The sequence below is a fragment of the Octopus bimaculoides genome, chromosome 18 (genome assembly GCF_046866305.1).
Source record: "Octopus bimaculoides isolate indiv1 chromosome 18, ASM4686630v1, whole genome shotgun sequence".
NCBI lineage: Eukaryota > Metazoa > Mollusca > Cephalopoda > Octopoda > Octopodidae > Octopus > Octopus bimaculoides.
Genome location: NC_142945.1, coordinates 52,942,797 through 52,955,296, shown reverse-complemented (window position 1 = coordinate 52,955,296; position 12,500 = coordinate 52,942,797). Strand labels below are relative to the sequence as shown.

The window sequence follows — 12,500 nt, the reverse complement described above, 5'->3', positions numbered from 1 at the left end:
TACATACATACATACATACATACATACATACATACTCTCTCAATATTACAAGTTCAGGGTTATACCTGTAATCATTGGGGCCCTGGGATATGTAACACACTGCCTAAATAGCAATTTTGAGAAATTAGGCTTCTCAAAACCAGAAAGGAGAAAGCTAATTCGAAGTCTACAGATCCAATCCATCACTGGAACAGTAAAAATCTGTAAAACTTTCCAGAAGTTTATCATTTAAATATATATGAGCATGTCTAGATATGCAACCATATGCATGCACATTACCTAAAGGGTGTCAGTCCCACTTGTTTCTTTATCTTATCCCTCTTGGGTCGATAATTACCAGTCATGCTCTGGATTCAATGCTATCAATTAAGACTCACCCAATTTCAGACCTTGTGCCAATATATGAGACAACAATAGTTGGTGGTGGTCGTGGCTTTCTTTTGCTTCTGTTATTTACTTACTTATTTATTTATTTATTTATTATTTGGACCCATGAATGGAAGACGAACAAAAATCAGTAGACTGTATCTAGTTCAATCCCCACCGAGATCAACCTCACCTTTTTTTTTCAGTCGGAGTCGATGAAATAAAACACAATTGAAATACTGCGATCGATTAAACGATCGGCAACACATATCTGACCCTTTATCGATAAGAGAAATCAAAATCATTTCTCTCTCTCTCTCTCTCTCTCTCTCTCTCTCTCTCTCTCTCTCTCTCTCTCTCTCTCTCTCTTTCCTCCAAATTATACAAAAAAAGAACAAAAACAACTCTGGTCTGTTCGCATCTTCGTGAATCCCTTCAACCTGCAGCCTTCTGATAATAAAAGGAATTATTAAATTTTTAATATCATTATCGTAGTTGCTCTGTAGTAGTAGTAGTAGTAGTAGTAGTAGTAGTAGTAGTAGTAGTAGTAGTAGTAGTAGTAGTAGTGGCAGCAGCAGCAGTTATTGTTACAACTGTGATAATCGCGTTGCTGTTATGTCATCTTTATCGTCGTCCTCATCGCCTTTCATTCTAGTAAATCTTTATCATCAATCATATATCACCAATATCTATCGTCTTTCTCATTAACCATTTGAGTATCAATACTGACACCTATACCCCCGACCACTTCTCCTACTTCCTCATTCCTCCTCCGTCCTTCTCTCTCTCTCTCTCTCTCTCTCTCTCTCTCTCAGTCTCTCTCCTTTCTCCATTGAAATATTACTATAACACTATTAACACCTCCTCCCACTCACGTTGTCACAAACGCTCTTCTTCCTTTCCCTTCCTCCTCCTCCTCCCTCCTTCCATGTTCTCTTTTGTCTTCCCGCGCCCATCTTGATATCGTCTGCTCTTTTATTCCTGTACAATTTGCCTTTATTTTTGACTTTTTTTCCATTTTTTTGGTTCTATTTTTTTTCTTCATATTTCTGTCGTTTGTTGTAATATATTCACACTTACTCCTTTGTTTATTATCATCAACAACACTACACCGCAAACAACTACATGTCCTACAACCAACACTATCACAACCTCCACCAGCAGCACCATCACCATCATCATCACCACGAACAACAACAACAACTACCACCGACACGTCATCACTACCACCACGGCCAAAACAGCACCAGTTCCACCACTACTACTACTACCATCATAACCACCATAACCAGCACCCTTACCACTTCTACCATTCCACTAGCACCGCCACCACCATTACCATCACTACCACCACTAACACTACTATCAAAACTACCAACTCCACGACCACTACCACTGCTACAACCACCACCATCATCACCATAACCAACACCACCATCACTACTACTACTACTACTACCAAAACAGCACCAACTCCACCACCATCACTGCCACCATCACCATGGTCATCATGCACCACCACTAGCGATAAGTACATATGAAACAGAAGAGACATGGGCACCACTACATCCTTAGCATCATCTTCGTCACTCTGACTAACGACACCACCACTATCATTCGACCACTGTCTACTACCACCTGTACCATTCTGTCACTTGGGCACAATTCCCACTAAATGACTTCTCTATGACCACAACTACCAATGCCACTCAATCATAGTTGTAATATCACCACCACCACCACCTCGACATGACCATTCCATATGACCACCACAACGAAACTATTGCCTCCACACAACCACCGTCATTTCATAATTACCACCAACAACACACAACTATCAAACTACCACCAGAACCACTACAATTATATAATTGCCACCACCACCACTGCAACCACAGCCACAACCATCGCACAACTACCACCACCACCGCTTTTGTCACCACCACAACGAACTACCACTCAACGACTATCACACAATCACTATAATCGTCCAACAATCAACACTACACAAGCATCACAACCGCTGGCATCACACAATCGCTGCAGCCACACAAGTGTCACCACAACCATACTACAACTAGCAACGCACAGCTACCAGAATTACAAGACAACCACACTACGACTACTAGTACCACTACAACCAACACCACATCACAACCACCGTAGAACTACAACCATCATACAGCTGTTACAATCACGTGATATTCATGGCCTCATAACCACCACCACCACCATAACCACCTCACAATTATTGTCAACACTTGCAACGACACAACTACTGCCAATACAACTATTTCCTCGCGATCAGTGCTACCACATACGCCACTACCACCACATCAACTCAACCGTCACCACACAATACAGCTGCCGCGACTACCACCATCGCCGTCACGAAGTACTACCACTCTAGTGCTAACACGCAGCCATCATATCGCCTTCCCCCTCATCACACAACAACCGACATAATGACACCACAACCAAACAACCGCCATCATAAACAACACCTTAGTTTTCTACCTCCTACACTACCACCACCACAACCACCACCGCAACCACAACCACCGCCACCGCCATTACTATCATCACATACACCGTTTCTTTCACCACATCTTGACAACAATATTGTTATCAAAATCACGCTATTAATGTTGGTTCGTTTACACTTCTTCCATGAGAGAGGAAGCACCTATCATTTATTTATTTATGTCTAGCACCTTCGCCGCCACATCATAATCATATTTGCAATTGTTTGTGAAATCATAAAGCCGTTATACTATGAATCCAGGGCTGGTGGTGACTTACTTTGTTAAAAAAATCAGTATTAAGGCCATGGGTTTAATTTGAATGATTTTTTTTTCGCGCTTAGGAAGGGCCAGGCTTTTTGATAAATCATTGATTTATTTATTAAATTATTGCGATTTTTTTTTTTTAACAAAATCTGAACACGTACGCGTTCCGCATTGCAATTCTTCCCCAGCCCCAAATTTTGAAAAACCGGAGACAAATAATCGCTAACATTAGCACCATCCACCAACAATAATAACAAATATGATTTTCTGTTTTTGTTTTTTTTCCTCGTAGGGTGGGATGATGGGGGTTTACAGGGGTAGGTGCTGTTTTTTACTGTTGCCTTCGATGAGATGCGTGTGAGGTTATCGTTTCTGAGGTTAGGAGAGTGTCGACATTATTACTCCAATTCAAAGGAAAAGTGAAACACAGCAAGGATATTTATGACAAAAATTATGTAACTTTTCTTCTTCCTCTCATTCCTCCTACTTCTACTACGACCACCACCACTGCTACTACTACTACTACTACTACTACTACTACTACTACTACTACTACTACTACTACTACCACTACTACTACTACTACTGCTAATACCACCACTAATAATAATAATAATAATAATAATAATAATAATAATAATAATAACAATAATGGCAATGATGATGATGATAATAATAATAATAAAAATAATAATAATAATAATAATGCCCTGATGCAGTACCAGGGGCAGTGGTTCTCATGGTGTCTGATTTTAACTGATTGGAAGTGTTATCATGTACGTTGTTTTGTCTTGGTGTAAAAAATGGGCTACAGCAAATATTCTGCTCAATACCACAGATTTGCTTGTTAGTTGTTTGACCGTAACCAGTTGAGGATGTCCCTTGGTGGTTGACGATTTGTGCATCTCTAATAACAAAAATAATAATAACCCTTTCTACTGGAAGCACAAAGTGTCACATTTGGTGGGAGGGGACTAGTCGATTACATCGATCCCAGTGTTTCACTGGTACTTAATTTATCGATCCGGAAAGGATGAAAGGCAGATCGACTTCGGTGGAATTTGAACTCAGAACGTAAGGAAGGACGAAACGCTGCGAACCATTTCACCCGGATGCTAACGATTTTACCAGGTCGCCGTTTTAAAAACTAAAATAATAATTCTTTCTACTCTCGGTACAAAACCAGGAACTTAGGGATATGGGGTTAGACGATTATATCGAATACAGTACTGGGATGGCCCTTATTTCATCGACCCCGAAAGGATGAAAGACAAATTTAATCTTTGAAATCGGTATGTAAAAAGCTGAAATAAACACCACAAGGTATTTTGTCGAGAAGAAGGAGAAAATGAGAGAATAAAGAGAAAGGGACAGGATTCATAAAAGTTGTGCGAAGTGGGAAGAAACCTAAAGAGAAAATTTTGTGTTTTGCATTTTATTCCCTCCTATCATTCTCCTTTCCAATGATAGTGGCATTTCTGCTCTCTGCAGGGATTCACGAAATGTCCATGACCCTGACAAGGTGCCTAACCGGTGCTGTGCCTTACTAAAGGCAAACTTGTGACTTTGTCCGTTGGGTATTCGCAGCTACCCTGTATATCTGCCGACCATTCTCCTCTCCACAAGCTGGGAACCCGATGGGAGTTTTCATCAGCACTTTTGCCTTTTGTGGGACATTGCTAAAGAAGGGATCTGCTGTTGTGGATGCCAGAGCATGGCCGTATGCGAGCTGATCGTTCAAACACAGTGTATGTAGATCAACTCATCAAGAACACCGAATGCTCCCCTGATGACCACTACCATTGAATGCAGGATCGAGATGGATAACGTGTGAGGGCTAAAAATGTTTGAGGAAGCTGGACCAGACGATGATATATTAGCAAAATTACATTCGGATAAATAAGCCAGAAACATTTGTTCGGTAGAAGGAAAATGTGAGGAAGCTCGTCGAGTGTGTGTGTGTGTGTGTGTGGATGCAAGCGAGGGAATAATAATAAACATTCAGATAGCAAGGAATGATGGTGAACGTAGCGTACGACATATGTGTGTGACTTTGAGTAAAGAGAGGGAGGAGCAAGAGAAAGAATTAAAACGAGAGGGAGAGAGAGAGAGAGAGAGAGAGAGAGAGAGAGAGAGAGAGAGAGAGAGGAGGTGAGGAATAGAGAGAAAGTGAGAGAAAGAGATAGCAAGAAAGGGGAAAGAGGAACAGTGGGAGAAGTGAAGTTATTTTTCGAGTCTAAATTCATTATTGACCTAATTGTTTAATTATCCAAACGTTGCAGTCGATTGCATTCGATCCTGACAATCGGATTCTCTCATCACACAACTTAATACGTACTGTATGTATGTATGTATGTATGTATGTATGTACATATATACATCTATATACACATGTATGATTATATACACATACATCTATACATAGAGATACATACCTATATATATATATATATATATATATATATATATATATATACATACGATATATGAATAAATATAATGTAAAAGTACTTATAACCTACATAAATATACGTATATATATATATATATATATATATATATATATATATATATATATATATATATATATATGCACATACACACAGTTACATATTATATATCATATATATACACCTCTAATACTCTCATGAAACTTAATTGTACAAGTTGATAATTGCTTTAAACCTTATTTCCTTAATTCATCTCTATTTATATATATATATATATATATATATATATATATATATATATATATATATATATATACATTCATTTTACAAGCATATGTATATGTGAATATATGTGTGTGTGTATCTATGTGAATATATATATATATATTCACTGTAATTCCATTGTTTTTTTACTGTCATTTTTTTCTTTTATCATTTCAATTTATTTAATTTATACCTTTATCAATCTCTCTTGTTTATCTTATTAGTTTGTTTGTTTTGTTTATTTTTGTCAGTATCAGAATAACAACAATAACAACAACAATCTCAATTGCAAGAAAGGAATGTTGATACAAGGTAAATTCTTTGCACTTTTTATCTCCCTTCTTTTGCAGTCGACAAAAAATGCTCGCCTTAAACATGTGTGTGCGTTTACCAATATATATATGTGTGTGTGTATTTGTGTGCATGCATGTATATATGTAAATGTAGATGTATGTATATACACGCATATATACATATGTATATTCATTGCATTCTATTCTTCTTGTTCGTCAAGATTCCACCAAACTCAAATTCTTTTCTTTCATAAGTTTTACACTTTTTCCTTTGCTTTTCACAGCAAATGTCATTTATTACAACTTGCACACCAATTGTTCCTTTTACATTTTTACGACAATTGTTCTTCTTAACGGTATTATTATTATTATTATTATTATGATTATTATTATTGAGTGAGAGAGCAGTGCATGCCATCAAAGTGACACTAGGGTAAAATATACGAAGCCCAATATTACCCATCATGACTAACCGTCTGATAAGGGTACACCAGGCACATGCATCACAACCCCATGTGCTCGACATAGTGATCTCATATCAAGATAAACAGCGTATGACCCTGGTGAGGCTCAGTTAGAAGTTTCTTCAGGTCGAGTAACCCATCCCGCTCAAAAGGTCCCTGTATAAGGTGTGTTAAGGATGTTGAACAAAGCACCCATGTTTCCAGAGGTGAATTATTCAAACCCCAATGAATTCCTCTCAACACATGGCTATGACGCTCCCCTACTACTTCTGCTCATGATCAGAGATGCACAAATCGTTAGCCCACTAAGGGACATCCTCAACTGGTTACGGTCAAACAACTGACAAGAATATCTGTGGCATTGAGCAAAGTATTTGCTCTAGCCCATCTTTTACACAAAGACAAAAAAATGTACATGATAACACTCCCAATCAGTTAAGACCAGAAGCCATGAGAGCCACTGCCTGGTTCTGCATTATTATTATTATTATTATTGTTGTTGTTGTTGTTGTTGTTCTCTTGCGTTTGCACTCTTTTTCTTTTCTTACAAATCTGTTTCCTTTCTTTTGTTTTCTTATATGTTTGTTTCCTTTTTTTATTTTATTTTTCAGTTATTTATTCATTTATTTCAATACTTTTATTTTCGTAGTTGCTATTCCAAGTCTTTATTTCTTTACTTGCTCGTCTTTTATATATATTTCTTTCCTTTTCCATTTTATCTTCTTCACATTTTGTTATTGATGTTGTGTCGCTGTTATCTTTGCAACAATCCTTAAATTACTTCGGACTTCAATTACATTGTATTTTCAAATGCTAAAATTAAATTTCTTATACTCGAAGCATTGTTTTGTATTTCCGTATAACATCTTTCATTTTCTTCTTCCCTTGTTTTATGCGTTCGTTTCGTTAGGTAGTTAGAAAGCGAGTAGTTATATGTTTCATTATTTATTTATATCTTCTAATATGTCTATGCAGTCGTTCGTTTGTCATTTTGTTCGTTTGTTTATTTACTGGCACGCTTAACCCAAGCAAAAATCAAGGGGAAAAAAAATCTTATTCTTTGAAATTTCTTCGGCAAAGAATCACTTGAAAAGCTAATCTTGTTTGCTGCAAGTGAAATAAAATTTTCAAACCTATTCGCACACGAAAAGAAAAAATAAGAACTGAAAAAGGAAATATAAAATATAAGTAAACAAAAGAAGAAGAAAAGGGACGAAAAAGAAAAGAAAGATGTATCGAGAAATTTTGAATAAAACAAACGACAGATACGACGTCAGAAACGATGACGGTGATGATGGTGATGATGATAATGATGATGATGGTGATGACAACGATGACGATGATGTTAATAATTAGATCAATAAAAGGGAAGGAAGAAAGGAAACCAAACTTTGGGTTCGATTGCAAGAATAAGAAAAAAAAAAAAAAATCAACTCTCGTCAGAAGCGAGAATTGATCGATGATTGCTTCATGCAATAAAAAAAAAGTAAATACATAACATACGTCACATTTGATAGGGCGGTGGGGATAGTGAAGGGGCTGGTGGTGTTGGTGATGATGGTAATGTTGTCGGCCTCGTAATTTTCATCGTTTTCGTTGTTGTTGTTGTTGTTTCTGTTGTGGCGGCAGCGGCATTAGTGATGGTGGCATTGTTTTGGCTGTTGTGTGGGGCATGCCAATTGAGGGGTGGGGCTATGCTACAGCCTTAGAATTCACGTGAGTGCCGGTGAGTAGCAAAATATATATTGTTGCTGTTGGTGGTGTTATTGATGTTGCGTCTCCCTAAATAAAACCTTAATCGAGAAGGTTCCTAATAAAGTACATTATAACCATGAACAGCCTGTCCTTTTAGACACACATTCTATCCAATATGGCCTTCCTTGGAAATATAAACGATAGAGTACGATTCTGAGAGAGATTTGATTTATTTTTTTAGTAGACCAAATGACAATATAGTGGTTCCGTGCTTAGCCTGTCCCAAGGTTTATTTGTTATGGTACCTGCTTCTTTTTACTATACTAAAATCAAGATATTTCGGTACAGAAAACAAGGTCTTCAGCCGTGAAATGTGGCGTATTTAATGGTGGAAAAAACACGCAGCCATATTGGTCTTAAATTCTGACACAAGGTCAGCAACATCAACGGAAGGAGTAAGTCTATTATATAGACCCCAGTGTTCAGCTGGTATAGGTTTTATCGACCCTGAGAGGATGAAAAGCAAAGCCGACCTCGGCGGAATTTGAACTCAGAATATGAAGACGGAAGCTATGCCGCGAAGCTGGCCTGATGCCAAAATTTGAAACTAATAATAATAATAATAATAATAATAATAATAATAATAATAATAATAATAATAATAATGATAATAATCATTGTACTGTAGGCACAAGGCCTGAAATTTGGGGGCAAGGGTTAACTTGATTACATCGACCCCAGTACTCAACCGGTACACGATTTATCGACTCCGAAAGGATGAAGGACAAAGTCGACTATGGCGGATCTTGAACTCAAAACACAGCTACGGGAGAAACACCAACTCGCCGCCTTAAAAACAACAACATCAATAACAACAACAACAACAGCAACGTATGATAGCAGGCAGAAATGCTATTGTTGATAAAGTCAATTGAGATGTTTATCCATGCTTAGATTTCCGTCAGGAAGTTAAAATGGCGCCCATGACAAAAAAACTTCAGCGAAGCGAGTATGACATCAGAGAATAAAAGGTCGATAAGTAGTTAATATTACAAACATTAATAATGATATAAATTATCAACGTATGTATTGTTACATTAATCTTATTGGTTTTAAAATCACTTTGATTCACGTGAGATAGTTTATTCACTTACGTAACTATATACACAATACAGACCACGTCTACTCACAAAAAATGTTATGGTGTATGTGTGTGGACATATAAATGTATATATGTATATGTATATGTGTGTTCGTGTGTGCCTCTGTGTATATATATATATATATATATATATATATATATATATATATATATATATATATATATAGAGAGAGAGAGAGAGAGAGAGAGAGAGAGAGAGAGTCACAGGTATTGACTGATGCGCAAAGACATTTATTTTTCTATCTATCTATCAATCTATCTATCTATCTGTCTATTTATCTATGTATATATATTTATTTATATATATATATGTATATATATATATATATAAAGAGAGAGGGGGGGAGAGAGAGTGAGAGATGCATGCAGTTATGTGTGTTCGCTCACCTTGCTGCGTATCACTAAAACAAATCACAATGTAACCCTAATTTGAAATGAACTCAAATATCCTCAAATGATATCTTAATTCAGAGAATGGAGATTATGAACAGAAATAAATTTAACCAGATGAAATGATTTTTTCTAATATTCATGTGCGTATAATAAGTAAACTATGCAGCTATGCACACGCACACGCACACACGCACACACGCACATATATAATCATACACATAGAGAGACACACATGCACACACATATACACACACATATATAAATATATATATATATGTCTGCTCACGTAAATTTGTGTAATATGAACATATAACTCATACATACATAGATACAGAGCCATACACATACACGTTAAACACACACACACACACACACACACACACACACACACACACATATATATATATATAGATAGATAGATAGATAGATAGATAGATAGATAAAGATATATATATATATATATATATATATATATTTATATATATATATATATATATATATATATATATATATATATATATATATATATATATATATATATATATATATATATATTTATATATACATACACTTAGATGAACACATATACGCATAAGCACACGCTTATATAGGTATATATACATACACATATTTATATCATGTTTGTACATATATACATAAATATCAAGACATACACACCGACACAGATGCATACACACATGCATGCATATATATATACATACATATATATATATATATATATATATATATATATATATATATATATATATATATATATATATATATACATATGTATGTATGTATATATATATTTCTATATTTAAGATGGTAATCCATTTTTTTACCAAGTTCTCTTTCAGTCTATATATCTTTTTACACATAATTCTTTATTCTCACCGTTCCATCATTTAATCCCCCCACACACACACACAACCACCCCTCGCCCTACCCCGCCCCCTACACAAACATTTTTCCTATTCTTTTATTTTCCTTTGCCTTTCTCTTTCTTCCTTACCTTGTATTTTATTATTTTCAAGCCTCCATTAAATTTAATCATGGAAATGGTTGATATCAGCAAATTTTCAAATTTATATAATGACAATATTAGAATAATATATAATTTGAAAGAAGGAGGCGAAGAAGAAGAAGAAAGAATATTTACTTTTAGTGTAAAAAAAATTTTATCCATGATGTTGCATTTTCTTTTTACATATCTATTTTTATTCTTTTTCTAATTTCTTTTTTTACACTTCTTACAGATATTTTTATCTTATTCTCGTTTCTTTTTATAATTCATTTTTCATCAATTTTCATTCATTTTATCGTTATTTTTTTCTTTTCTTTTCTTTTCTGAACAAGTGTCTCACTATCTCTATGTCACACTTTTTCTTTCTTTATGTGTGGATGTATGCCTGGGTGCGCGCGTATCTCGTCGCTTCCTTAAACTTATTCAGCCTTTGTGACAAACACAAAATGGAAAGATATACAAACACACACATATAATCTGTTGTTTTTCTCATTATTATTATTATTATTATTTTTATTATTATTATTATTATTATTATTATTATTATTATTATTATTTTTATTTTTATTATTATTATTGTTCTTGTTTTTATTGTTGTCATCATCATCGTCATCATCATCGTCATCATCATCATCATCATCATCATTATTATTATTATTATTATTATTATTATTATTATTATTATTATTACTGTTACTATTATTATTAAGGCGGTGAGCTGGCGGAATCGTTAGCACGCCGGGCAAAATGCTTAGAGGTATTTCGTTTCGTCGATCTGTACGCTCTCAGTTCAAACTCAGCCGTGGTCGACTTTGCCTTTCATCTTTTTGGACTCAATAAATTCAATACCAGCTGAACAATGGGGTCGATGTAATCGACTAGTCCCATCCCCAGGCCTCAGAAAAGTATGCACTATGGTCTATTTGTTTGGCTAAAATTCCTCAAGGCGGTGCTACAGCTTGGCCGCGTTCCAATGACTGAAACAAGTAAAAGCAATGAAAATAAAATCTCTGGTCGAAAAGAAAATTTTTCTTTACCGATATGCTGAAATTAGACGCTAAATCGCCTAACCTCATTAATTATTTTCATTCATATATATTTTCACTGGTATCGAAAGGAGGAAGCAAGCCAATAGAAAAATTCATAAGAAATTCAGTCGCCCCGTATCGGTCCGATTTCAGGATTAATCCAAAGGATTTTTCCTTCTTCAGGGAGGAATACAGTGAAAATAGATGAAATACACTTAGCCACGAAAAAGCAGTCGCAATGACATGAAAACATATAAGTACCCCAAATATATCCAAACAGAAATTCTGTAGCAAACCCCCACAATAATTGTGCTCATAATTTTTACCTTAAAAGGTATCGTTTCATATGTCTGGCCACTGATAAAATTTTTTAGAATATTTTATCCTTATATAAGTATATATATATATATATATATATATATATATATATATATATATATATATATATATATATTTATTTATTTATTTTATTTTATATTATATATTGTATATTATATTATATATTGTATATTCCATATTCTATACCCCACATTGGTTCTGCAGGAATATAAATAAAACATAAAAAACAG

At 35.1% G+C, this 12,500-nt stretch overlaps 1 long non-coding RNA gene across 1 annotated transcript in view; it reads left to right on the top strand.

Moving 5' to 3' along the window:
• Window positions 1–12,500, top strand: part of LOC149132106 (uncharacterized) — a 132,302-nt gene that overhangs the window by 10,770 nt on the left and 109,032 nt on the right. The window contains exon 2 of the long non-coding RNA XR_016244886.1: window positions 6,121–6,181. This is a non-coding gene — a long non-coding RNA (uncharacterized LOC149132106). The remainder of the gene's footprint in view (window positions 1–6,120; window positions 6,182–12,500) is intronic.